Source organism: Panthera leo, chromosome B2 (assembly GCF_018350215.1).
Source record: "Panthera leo isolate Ple1 chromosome B2, P.leo_Ple1_pat1.1, whole genome shotgun sequence".
NCBI lineage: Eukaryota > Metazoa > Chordata > Mammalia > Carnivora > Felidae > Panthera > Panthera leo.
This window is the reverse complement of record NC_056683.1, coordinates 38,506,820-38,519,008: the sequence shown is the minus strand read 5'-3', so window position 1 is coordinate 38,519,008 and position 12,189 is coordinate 38,506,820.

Below are 12,189 nucleotides of genomic sequence, written 5' to 3'. Positions count from 1 at the left end.
ACCCTGTTTCGCGATTTCACTGTGTGCTCAGCTCCGCTTAAGTGTGTTCTACACGGAGTGACCTAGCTAATCTTCACAACTCTGTGAAATTATCCAGTTTCACAGACAAGGAAACCAAGACCCTGAGAGGTCAAGCCAGTTGCCCATGATCACATGCTAGTAAGAGTCAGGATTCAAGTGCATGAGGTGGCTTGACTGGAGAGTCTGTATGCTTACCACTAGTCACCTTGCTTCTAGGTCAAGCTTTTTAAGACAGCACTTCTCAAACCGGGACCTCCAAAAGGATCTTCCCTTAAAAAAAAATTCTGTAATTACTCAGCTGTGTTAGACTACCACAACACCTTGAATCTGTGTTCTTCTAGAATGTTCTCATTAAGACAACCATCCCTAGCTGCTGAAATCCTACCACCTATCATGTAAGGCCACAATCAGTGCTACCTTCTTCCAGAAGTGTCCCATTGCCCTAGTTAGGAGGAATGTCTTCTGAAGAATTCCCATTGCATTTTGCCATCCTTCTATCTTGAGATCGGTGTTGTCCGTGGTGGGGTAGGGTTTATCTGGGTTGGGAGTCCAGCTCTACCTCTTGCCTTTGTCTTAATTCATTGAGCAAGCTTTGTCAGCTTCCTGAACCTCAGCTTCTCCATCTGTAAAATGGGCAAGTAGTATTACACTGTCAAATGGTTTAAAGGAGAAAACGTGTAGAAGGAGCCAGACTCACCAGACACTCTGTAAACACTGCCCCCCCAACCCCGCTGGGTTACAGTTATCTAGGTAGTTATTTTTAAGCTCCTCCTGAGAAAAGGGGGGATGTCCTGTCCAGTTCTGTCCACTCCCATGTCCTGCATGCCCACGTCCCAGCAGGTACTCAGCAGAAGCCTGATTAAATGACGGAGTCCCTGCTGCTGAGTCAATCAGGTCCCCTGTCTGGGGGAGTCGGGGTGGGGTAGAGCGTCGTAGGAGGGAGGAATTGGCTGCAGTGTTCCAGATCTCCCCTCCAGATAGTCTCCAGGGAAGAGGACAAAGGAGAGAAGAAGGAGAGGACAAAGAAGACTGGCAGAGACAGAGGGAAATGGGGAAGGATGGAAGGTCATGGAGAGAAAGGGGTACAGGAGGAAAAAGGAGATAAAAGGAAGGGAGAGATGAGTCTGTAAACTGAAAAAGAAAAAAGGAAAAAGAGAAACTTTGTGGGGCTTTCACACTTGAAGACAGAGAGGAGACTTCCATTTCCCACGCTTGACGGGCTGGGGTGATCGTGTGGCCCGAGTCTTCATTGCCCCACCCGAAATCTCATCCAATGGGCTAGAAATGGACTTGAATAGATGACCCCTTCAACACACACACACACACACACACACACACAGAACCAAATTGCCCAGATGAGGAAACTGAGGCACAAGGAAGAGAAGGGGCTTGCTGAGGGTCCCGGGCAGGGCCAGGATGGGGACGCGGGGCTTGGAAACCCTGCACCCCGCTCTTCCTGCTCTTCCTGCTCCGCTAGTCCTTACGTGGGAGTCAGGACGCTCACATTCCAACACGAAGAAAGACAATATTAGGAATGCAGAGAGCAAATCCCAGGGTAATGGAGCCTGGTGTTTGCAATAAAAATTTAAATGTGCCGTCCTGGTGGCGACAGTGACTTTTATCTGATCAGCCTGTCAGCGCTTAAGAAGGCCGGCACTGTAAATGGCAAAACCAAATTGAATTCATATTTACTGCCCTTGAATCTGTGGGGTTTATTGCTTCCAATGGATTAATCTCTCTCTTCTCTCTCTCCTCTTCCTCCTTTTCCCGCCGCCCTCCTGCTTCCTGCTTGTTTTTCTTCCACTTCCAAATGGCCTTATTATCTGCCAACTCATTGGGAAAGTTGACAGGAGAGAAGAGCACTCTTTCTGAGTGTAGATGATTTTCTATCTGCGCCTCCAAGTACACTCTCCACAGCCCTGCCCTGCGGCCAGGGAGGCTGACCTGTGTGGCAGCTTCACGCAGGCCTCCTTGTTCTCTGGCTTCCTGAGTTTGGCTGCTGGAAGGTACCAGCAGGCGGTGAGAGGGCAGCATGGGAGAGAGGCCCTTCCCTCCCGGGCCCGCTCCGTCCCAGGCTGCAGTTTGTCAGTGAATGTGTTCTCTACGCAAGCCCCACAACTCCTGTTGCCCGACTCTTCTCCCATGGCTGTAATGCATTCCTAAAACTGTCCTCTGCCTTTACCCCTTCAGGCCTGGGGGGCAAAAGGGTAAAATCCTCTCTGTTGCCAGTCCCTGGGTGCTACACCACCCTTCCAAGTCTTCCCTAACCCTGCCCACACCCCTGTACATCGTCCCTTCACTAAACTCCCTTCAGGCAGCCCTTAGACTCTGTCGGCCGTTTCCTCCAAGGACTCTGAGGGATAATGTGTCCCTGCCCCTTGTCCCCAGAACTGGGAGGACACAGGAGAGCATCGTAACGAAGGGACAGGCAGGAGGACCTTGTTCCATTCCCTTATTACAAAGTGGGAGGAAGCTTTTTTTCTCTTATGGCTTTTTCTTAGGCCTTCTGTCTGCTAGGGAAATTGTGGGGGTTATAAGACAGCAAAAGTAGCCCTGACTAAGAAGTCCTCTTGCTTTTGTGTGTCACTTTATAAGTCGAGGTTGGTCATCAGCTGAGGATTCTGTTCCAAGTTCAAGGAAAGACCAGACAGACCTTGGAGGTGAACATGGGATTCTCTATACCCATGTTCCTCCTTGCGGGAAGCAGGCCTGTCCCCGCCACCACAAACAGGCAAGATGAAACAGGCAAAAAAAAAGAAAAACCCTCCCATCAGGAAGCCGATTTGATTGTCTAAATTCTTTCTGTTTTAATAATCAGAGGTGTTATTAGAAGCCCGAGATTAAATATGCCATGCTTGATGTCCTGGTGAATGCATAATAACAGAGCAGGGTAATAACCACAGGCCTTTGTAATGAGACCTTCTCAGAGTAGCCTGTGAACTTGTATGATACTCTGCCCGGGGCTGCCCGGCTGAACCCCAGCTGCCTACCCACCAGGCAGGGCTGCTTCTTGGAGGTCTGGCCTTCACCTGAGCCCCCAAGACTGGGGTGAGGAGAAGGGCTATAGAGGGAACAGAAGGATAATGCTAAGGCTAGCTTCAGGTCCCAGAGACAGAACTGTGAGCAGATGCTTGGGATAGAGACACTAAACACAGCCCTGCCCTCAGGGAACCCCAGTCTGAGGAGGGAGATATTGCCTTGCCCTCAGGGAGCCCCAGTCTGAGGGGAGACACAGCCCTGGCCTATGGAAGCACCAGTCTGAGGGGAAAACATAGCCCTGCCCTCAGGGAGCCCAGTCGGAGGGGGGAGACACAGCCTTGCCCTCAGGGAGCCCCAGTCTGAGGGGGGAGACACAGCCCTGGCTTCAGGAAACCCAGTCTGAGGAGGGAGATATTACCTTGCCCTCAGGGAGCCCCAGTCTGAGGGGGAGACACAGCCCTGGCCTATGGAAGCACCAGTCTGAGGGGAAAACATAGCCCTGCCCTCAGGGAGCCCAGTCGGAGGGGGGAGACACAGCCTTGCCCTCAGGGAGCCCCAGTCTGAGGGGGGAGACACAGCCCTGGCTTCAGGAAACCCAGTCTGAGGAGGGAGATATTACCTTGCCCTCAGGGAGCCCCAGTCTGAGGGGGAGACACAGCCCTGGCCTATGGAAGCACCAGTCTGAGGGGAAAACATAGCCCTGCCCTCAGGGAGCCCAGTCTGAGGGGGGAGACACAGCCTTGCCCTCAGGGAGCCCCAGTCTGAGGGGGAGACACAGCCCTGGCCTATGGAAGCACCAGTCTGAGGGGAAAACATAGCCCTGCCCTCAGGGAGCCCAGTCTGAGGGGGGAGACACAGCCTTGCCCTCAGGGAGCCCCAGTCTGAGGGGGGAGACACAGTCCTGGCCTATGGAAGCACCAGTCTGAGGGGAAAACATAGCCCTGCCCTCAGGGAGCCCAGTCTGAGGGGGGAGACACAGCCCTGCCCTCAGGGAGCCCCAGTCTGTGGGAGAGATACAGTCCTGACTCAGGGAGCTCCAGTCTGAGGGGGGAGACACAGCCCTGGCTTCAGGAAACCCAGTCTGAGGAGGGAGATATTACCTTGCCCTCAAGGAGCCCCAGTCTGAGGGGGAGACACAGCCCTGGCCTATGGAAGCACCAGTCTGAGGGGAAAACATAACCCTGCCCTCAGGGAGCCCAGTCTGAGGGGGGAGACACAGCCTTGCCCTCAGGAGCTCCAGTCTGAGGGGGAGACACAGCCCTGCCCTCAGGGAGCCCCAGGCTGAGAGGGAGACATAGTCCTGAACTCAGCAAATCCCAGTCTGAGGGGGGAGACACAGCCTTGCCCTCAGGGAGCCCCAGTCTGAGGGGGGAGACACAGCCCTGCCCTCAGGGAGCCCCAGTCTGTGGGGGAGATACAGTCCTGACTCAGGGATCCCCAGTCTGAGGGGGGAGACACAGCCCTGACTTCAGGAGCTCCAGTCTGAGGGAGAGACACAGCCCTGCCCTCAGGGAGCCTCAGTCTGAGGAGGGCGATTTAACTTCTACCTCTAGTGACCTTCAAGTCTGATATCCTCATCAGATATCGACCCTAAATTATGTTCTCCAGCTGGAGTGAACTTTAATGCTATCCAGTCATTGCCTACCCTATAGCCTGGATGGCTTCAAGAAGAAAAGCCAATTTTAATTTTAGCCTGAGCCAAACATAATGAGGAGAGTAAATCATAGTGTGAACCTTCCCTAGCCAAATGGAAATGAGTTTTGGATTATCTGCCGTTTTGAATTATCCACCCCACTGCTCCTTTCATTAGCCCAGTCCCAGAGAGGACCACACACGGAGGTTGCTCCCCGAGTGTGGGGACCAGGGAAAGGTCAGGGCTCTTGGGGGCAGGGTGCTGTGAACCCAGGGGTGCTCTGTGATTTACAGCAGGGAAGGATTAAAGGGTTAAGATTGCAGGGACTGGGTCCTTGGACATGAGTTTGTGGCGGGGAGGCTTTGAGCGAGGGAGAGAGGACCAGACAGGCCCTGGTGCCTGGAAAGGCATCCCTGTGGATCCATACCCTCCATATTCTCCCTCTGAGGTACAAAAGGGGTGGTCCACCAAGCTTCCCAGAGCAGGACCGTTGTGTGAGTCTTCAGGTGATAGAATCCAAAAAAGCGTTTGGAATGGGGGCAGGGGGTATTTTAGAGAAAACATCTCGAAAGTCAGGACTGAATCAAAAGCAAAAATCTCTCTGTGTGAGACCAGAGCTCCCACACACTCACCCGAGGGCCGGAATAGAGGCTGACAAGCAAGAACAGGGAGGGAGGTCGAGGTCTAAACTGATGCCGGGAGCCGCCAGCCCTGTGGGCTGTCTGTGTCCCCTAGGCAGGGACAGATCATCTGCAGCCATGGAGAGGAGCACATTTGCGGTGGACGACACGGCAGCAAAACAGCATTTGTTTCCATCAAAGATGGACAAACAAGCTTGCTCCCTCTCCCTGCCTCGCATGCCATCGGCTCACAGGCAGCCTGATTCACATCCAGGCCCCCGTTCCTAAAAGCAGGCCCTCCTTCACCCACACAGCCCTCCATTCAGGCAAACACACCCGTTCCCTCACTCACTCACTCACCTCCATTCATGCAGCACCCCCTCACTCACACACGAGGCGCCTGCAGGCGCCTGATCAGTCAGACATGCCAGTTCCCGCACACACACACCCCTCCGTTCGCGTTCCAACCCCGGCATCCACACGCCACACGCGTCCACACATGGGCCTCCGTCATCCACGCTCCTTCCCACAGTGGCTCGCACGGGTCTTGAGACCAGAGGGCTGGCCGTGAACACGCTGGGTAGAAGACAGGTGCCATTCATCCATTACCGCCAGTCCTTTGTGTGGGAGCTAAGATCTTCTTCCTTCACCAAGTTGCTAGTTTTACGTGTGTGTGTGTGTGTGTCTCATTGACGAGAACGTGTGTGATTTTCGTATCATTTTTTATTTCCGTGTAGCTGACATTTCCACAGCGGCCCAAGCTCAGCTGGTACCTTATGTATGAGAGTAATCACTAAGGAGTTTGCCTCGAGCTGGGTTCCCCAGAAGTGGACCCAAAACAAGGATTTGAATGCAAGTGCCTTATTTGGCTGGTGGCATCAGGACACCCAGGAAAAGGAGTAGGAGGTGAGAGGGGGAAGGGAAGACAGCCAGTATCGGGTGAGAAGAGCAGGAGGCAGCAAAGGGCATCTGGGGCTCACCCGGGACCACTAGGGGACGGGAGAACGAGCCTCAGCATCATCCCACCCCAGGAGGGGAGGAGCCGAGGTATGTATCCTCCACCCTCTCATGGGGAAGCTTTGGTTGGAAGCTCCCCTCTGGGGCATCGCTTCTCCAGCATCAACAAATCAAAATGGACGGGGTGGCAAAGGTGCCCCCGGGGTTCAGCTGGTCATGCTAGAGCACTCATTCATTCAGTCCACCACTCATTCATTCTCTCATCAAGCATGTCTCACATGCCTGCTCTGGGCCAGGTACTGAGCTTGCTCCTGGGGATTCAGAGCTGAACAAAATATGGTCCCTGCCAAGAAGGGGTTCCCAGGTGAACGGAGTATGAGACAGAGAAACACGTAATTACATTGCAGCACAATAAAAGCTATCATGGATGCATTAACACGGAGGCATAATGCTGTCATTGAGAACAGAGAGGAAGCGGTTCTGAGCTTAATAACTTACTTATGCTAACAACTGCTTATCTTGCACAATAGAAGTTTAAACAGAGCCTAAATGGGCTCATTCTGCCCTTTTGATGTTTGAGACATTATTTCCCTCTTCCGTTCCCGTTGCCTGTGCTATCGCAGACCGCATTTTAAAAGTAGTTTGTGCAGAACTTTGGGGGTTCCGGATGTGGCCTCTGCCTCCATAGGTTTGCTTGGGGACAGCGCGGCAAAGGATTTTGCCCATCCTGCGTGAGTGTCTTTCTGTAGCCAAGAAACTAGGACCTTTGGAGGGGCTCCCTTGGGATTTGGCTTTCTCTCTCTCTCTCTCTCTCTTTCTCTCTCCTCTCTCTGTCTCTCCCCTTCCCCCATTCACACTAGAAGCTGTGACTCCAACATCAAAACAGGCGTTGCTGCCTGAGATCAAAGACGATGCCTCTCCCATCAGACTGGGCACTCTGAGGTCTCAGCTCTCTCTCTCCAGCACATACTCCTTAAGCTTGCTCCCTCCTCTCTTTCTCAGGATTCTAGAAGGATCTCTCTACAGGGCAGCATCAGAGAGGGGGCTTGGGAAATCAGCTCTCTAATGCTAACTCATTTTTCTTCTCCTTAGAAGAAGCCCCAGTCTGTTTTCCTGAGGGCCTGGGAGGTAGAGTTGTTGGAGATGGGGCTGACAGGGCTTGAAAGCCTTGCACTGGAGCCAAACGCGGGGCTGGGGGCAGGGCCACCACCTGCCAACTCCTAGGCCAAAAAAAAAAAAAAAAGCAGCCCCATCAGCTCTTGTCTGGAAGTGAGGTTTCCTTTCCCCATCCCCTTGCTCCAGAGCAAGTCCCTCCAGGGCTCGCCTGGAGTGGTATGATTTATGGGGAGCAGCAGGTGCCCCAGGAGGGGGAGTCTGGGAAGAAGGCGCAAGCAGCGGCCTCTCCTGACAGATCTGAACCCCTCCCACTTTTATTAATTCACACTTTCCTGGCTGGGAGCACCCTGGAGGGGCCATTTCTTTTTACCTGAAGCCGAGGCAGGCATCTTACTTGATTTACAAGCTCCAGGGGCGGGTGGCTCCTTGGCTGGTTGCTAAGGTATCTTTTAAATGGAAATCAGGGTGGAGAGATATCACATATATCGTGCCAGCCATCTGCTAAATGTTGCCTCTTCTGTCTGGAACAGCTCGAGGTGGTTCTGACAGGGAGGCAGGGCCCAGGGGCCGGAGGGAGTGGGGAGGAAAGTCTGTGGTCTCACCATCAAGGGAAGGAACAGGAACTTTCCGTTTCTGCCGCCATGTCCATTAGTTTTCTGATTTCAGCCCTCATCTTTCTTTTTCCCTTTTGTTTTAAATATAAAATCCCATCTGGAGATTCTGATTACAAACCATCAGCCTAGTTCCACACGCTATATTTATTGCCAGTATATTTAAGCATGTGCATGCATGTGTGTATGTGTGCGTGCGCATGTGCGTCCTGTGTGTGTGTGTGTGTGTGTGTGTGTGAGTGTGTGTGTGTGTGTGAGACCCACTGCCGTGAAGCCTGACAGGTGGGTCTTTCTGAGCCAGTTAGGGCTCTGCCTCTGGGAACACCATCCCTAAGCAGGAAACACAAGAGCCCCAATTTAGTCAAACAGCTGGGCCGTCACAGGTTACTAAGCGATCCCATAGTGGCAGCAGCAGGATTCTCTATGTACACCAGGCACATGGAAGCCTCTGGAGGGACCTGCTCCACTCCAAGGACAGCCTAGAGCCTGACAGTCCTCAGTTCAAACCATTGCTTTTCTCGGGGTAGCTGGGAGAGTTTGGGCCGGCCCAAACCTCTTTGAACCTCAAGTCCCAGTGGTTAAAATGGGGATAGCAATACTTGAGGCCACAAGGTACGGGAGGGTGGGTTGTCTCCTGCACAAGGTTATCCAGCGAAGGGGCCCTACAAATGCCCTGCAAGGACACCTGTTCCTAATTGCACAGGAATACCTTAGGGACCAGGGACAACACTCACCTTGCAGAGTTGCTGGGAAAACCACCCGAAGAAACCCAGGCAGGGAGGAGACATTGTTCCTGCCCAGAGTTGTGCAGATTCTTGCGGGCACTGCCGGTCCTGGGTAGAGTGTTTCTCCTCCTCTCCTGGGTCCTCTGTCTGCGTCTCCAGGCAGCCCCTGCCCCGCCCCTCCCTCTCTTCCCCTCCTCTCCCCTCCCCAGGCCCAGGCTCATAGACATTCTGAGCAGACGAGCTCTTGCTCCTCTGCAGATAGATTCCTCTGCATGAAGGCTGATGCTGACATTTGATACCAGCATCCATGTCACTGCCTGGCTTCTGATCCCCGTGCACCTCTCTCAGCTTTGCCCACAAATAATCCCATAGCCCCTCCTGACTGCTTTCATCCGCTCGCTCCTTTGTTCCTGAAACCAAATCTCTACTCCTAATCTCTCCCTCTCTTAGCTCCCCTCTGCCACCTGCCCCATCCAGACATGCTTAGAGGGACCTAGTGGCTCCTTCCAGCTCAAATCCCTGCTCAGGAGAGGGAGCCCCCACTCTGGGGGTGCGCTAATTACGCGCATCCACACGCTCCCCTTGCCTCCCTCCCGACTTGGGGTTTAAGATGCTTTTTGTTGGGCTATGGGAGTATTATAAGTGATGGTTCTCGGAATACAATTTTAATTAAGATTCAATAGTCACCTTCTCTGTCAGTAAGCTTCCATGCTGATTACTTAAAATATATTTACCCAGCTCTATTATGTCACAGATTTGAATTCATTAGACACTTGTTAATCCTTAACAAACTTTTTAAAAATAAGGTTTGGTTAACATAATTTACAAAGACAAAACTGTCTGAAACAATGGGCCCTGTGCAGGGTGTACATCCCAAAGTGCCCGGGGCTTCCCTGCTTGCGGCCACTGCCACCCTCTATCAGAGGGCAGGTGACAGGACCAAGGATGGGCAGGCCCAGAGGATGCCGTAGGATGGGGCGGTCTGTCCACATTGCACTGATGCAGCCCAGACAGCAAGCCTTCTAGGGCACAGGGCAGGGTCAGAGAGGGTAAAGGAAGGATCCAGAGGGGCAAATCAAAGAGATATAGCACAGGCCACCAGCAGGCTTGGCCCTGGACTCATAAGAACCTGACAGATATTACCACTTCCTATGTATGCCATGTTGTGTAAATGTTGGAAGTGCTGCTTAGCCTCGGGTCACTTCAGTGTTTACTGACAAGAGCTTATAAAGAGGAAGCCTTTCTCTTGGGACCATAGGCTTTCAGCACACTACCCCCCTCTCTACACATGCACACATGCATGCCTCCAACTTAACCAAGGAGGGACATCCTTGGGTGTGGCTGTCCCTGGATCCCCAGTGGGTATAAGGGGTACTGTTCACCTCTACTTGAGCAGACACAACAGCCAGAGACATATGGACTCCCTGACTCCATGACCATGGTGAGTCATGCTGGGCAGTGCAGCTGTTGGTTGCCAGAAGTTGTTTCTGAAGTTTCTGCCGTGACCGCACCTCTCCATAAAGATAGTCTTCTCAGCTGACTAACCAAGTGAACCCTAAACAGTGTTAATACAGACCTCGGAACCTTAGTGACAACGCCAGAAACTGGCTTTGTTCAGTACTATACTTCATTCATTCATTTAATTGATATTTATGGGGCACTTATGATGAGCTGGGTGTGTGCAAGGCACTGGAGGACAAGATAGGTAAAGTCCCTGTCTTTTGGAGTTTACGGTCTATGAAGGCAGATAGCTGAGTAATTAAGGAATTATAATGAAAAGTGCAGTGAGCATGTATGTAGGACAAGCATAGAATAAGGAGCACATAGCAGAAGGGTTTAATTTGGTTGAGGTTGTGGAGAGGCTTCCTGGAGTAGGTGGTGTTGAAGCTGAGACCCGGAGGTAGAATAGGAACTTGGCCAGGCAGGAGTGGAGTTAGGGAGAGAGGCCAGGAAGAAACCAGAGCATGTTGGAAGTCCTGGAGGAAGATCAAGCATGGCATTTATAAGTGAGAGACGTTGAGCCTAGCTGGGAAAAGAAGAGCGATGGAACAGAGGGTGGTAAGAGATAAACTAGGGTAGTGGCCAGAACCAGCCCTTGCAAAGATTTGTTCTTGTGCTAAAAATATAAGAAGAGGGTCAGCGCAGATGGAGAAGATTCCTGTTTGTTTTATCAGGCTCCAGCTAAGTATGAACCTAGAAAGCCCGAGCTCATTTGAGCACAGGGAAGGTGGCAGGTGGAAATCTTTCACATGCAGACACCTCTGGGCTGGATGTCTCTGGTGAGACCTGGTTCAGGGTCGGATGATAACCCCTCAGGTCTGTAAAGCAGGGACTGGCAGGGTGGATGGCTGCTCATGGAAACCCAGAGCGGAACTGTGTGGAATTAGGCGTGTTGGCAAAGGCTTGATGAGGGTGATTGTAATGAAGAAGATGAAGAGGGGGAAAAAATCCTCTACAACAGATATTGGCAAACATTTTCTGTAAAGGGCAAGACAATACATATTCTAGGCTTTGCTGGCCACATTATATCTGCTGCAACTACTCACCTTTGCCATTGTAGTGTGTGCCCACACGCACGCACGCACACACACGCACACACACACACATAAGGCATAGCCATAGATAATATGTAAATGAATTGAACATGACCATGTTCTAATAAAACTTTATTTCCATAAACAGGTGGCAGGCTGGATTCGGCCCTTGGCTATAGTTAGCCAACACCTGTTCCAACAACACTGTCCAATATGGTAGCCAATAGCCACATATGGCTAGTGAGCACTTAAAATGTGCTCTAAGTATTAAATACACACCCAATTTTAAAGACTTAGTGCAAATAAAAGAATGTTAAATATCTTGTTAATAATTGTATGTATTGATTACATGCGAAATAATATTTTGAATATAGTGGTTTAAATAAAATATATTATCAAAATTTATTTCATCTTTTTCTTTTTTACTCTGTATATGTCTGCTAGAACATTTAAATTACATTTATGGCTAGTAAATTACATTTCTATTGGACAGCGCTGAGCAGAAACAACACTCTCCAGATGGAATACAGATTAAGTCTTTGGCCCTTGAAGGGTCTTAGGTGGGAGATTTACCCTGAAATAGACACAATAATGAAATTCACATCTTCACAATAAAGTAATATCTAATTGGAGTAGGTTTTTAAATTTACCATACAGCCTTTCAAATCAGCTGGCTGTTTTTTCTGTGTCTGGGCTTCTCAAACTGGGAGCTATGGAGCCCTACTTCCTCAAGATATTAATGATCGTTGCTCCCCAAAAAGAGTATCTTTAGCTAAAAAAGGCAAAGCAATGTAGAATTAAACATTAATCTATTTTCTTTACTGCAGCAGAATTTCTCAACCTTTCTGCACTTGCTAACGCATATCGAGCTTTTGCGAGAGCAAGAGAGAGCAGGCAATGTGTCCCCAACTCGGTGGCCTTAGAACGCCTTTCTTGCAGAACCCTAGCCTGCACTGCTAGAAGGCAGTTTGAGAGCGCTGGTCTGCGTGAGGC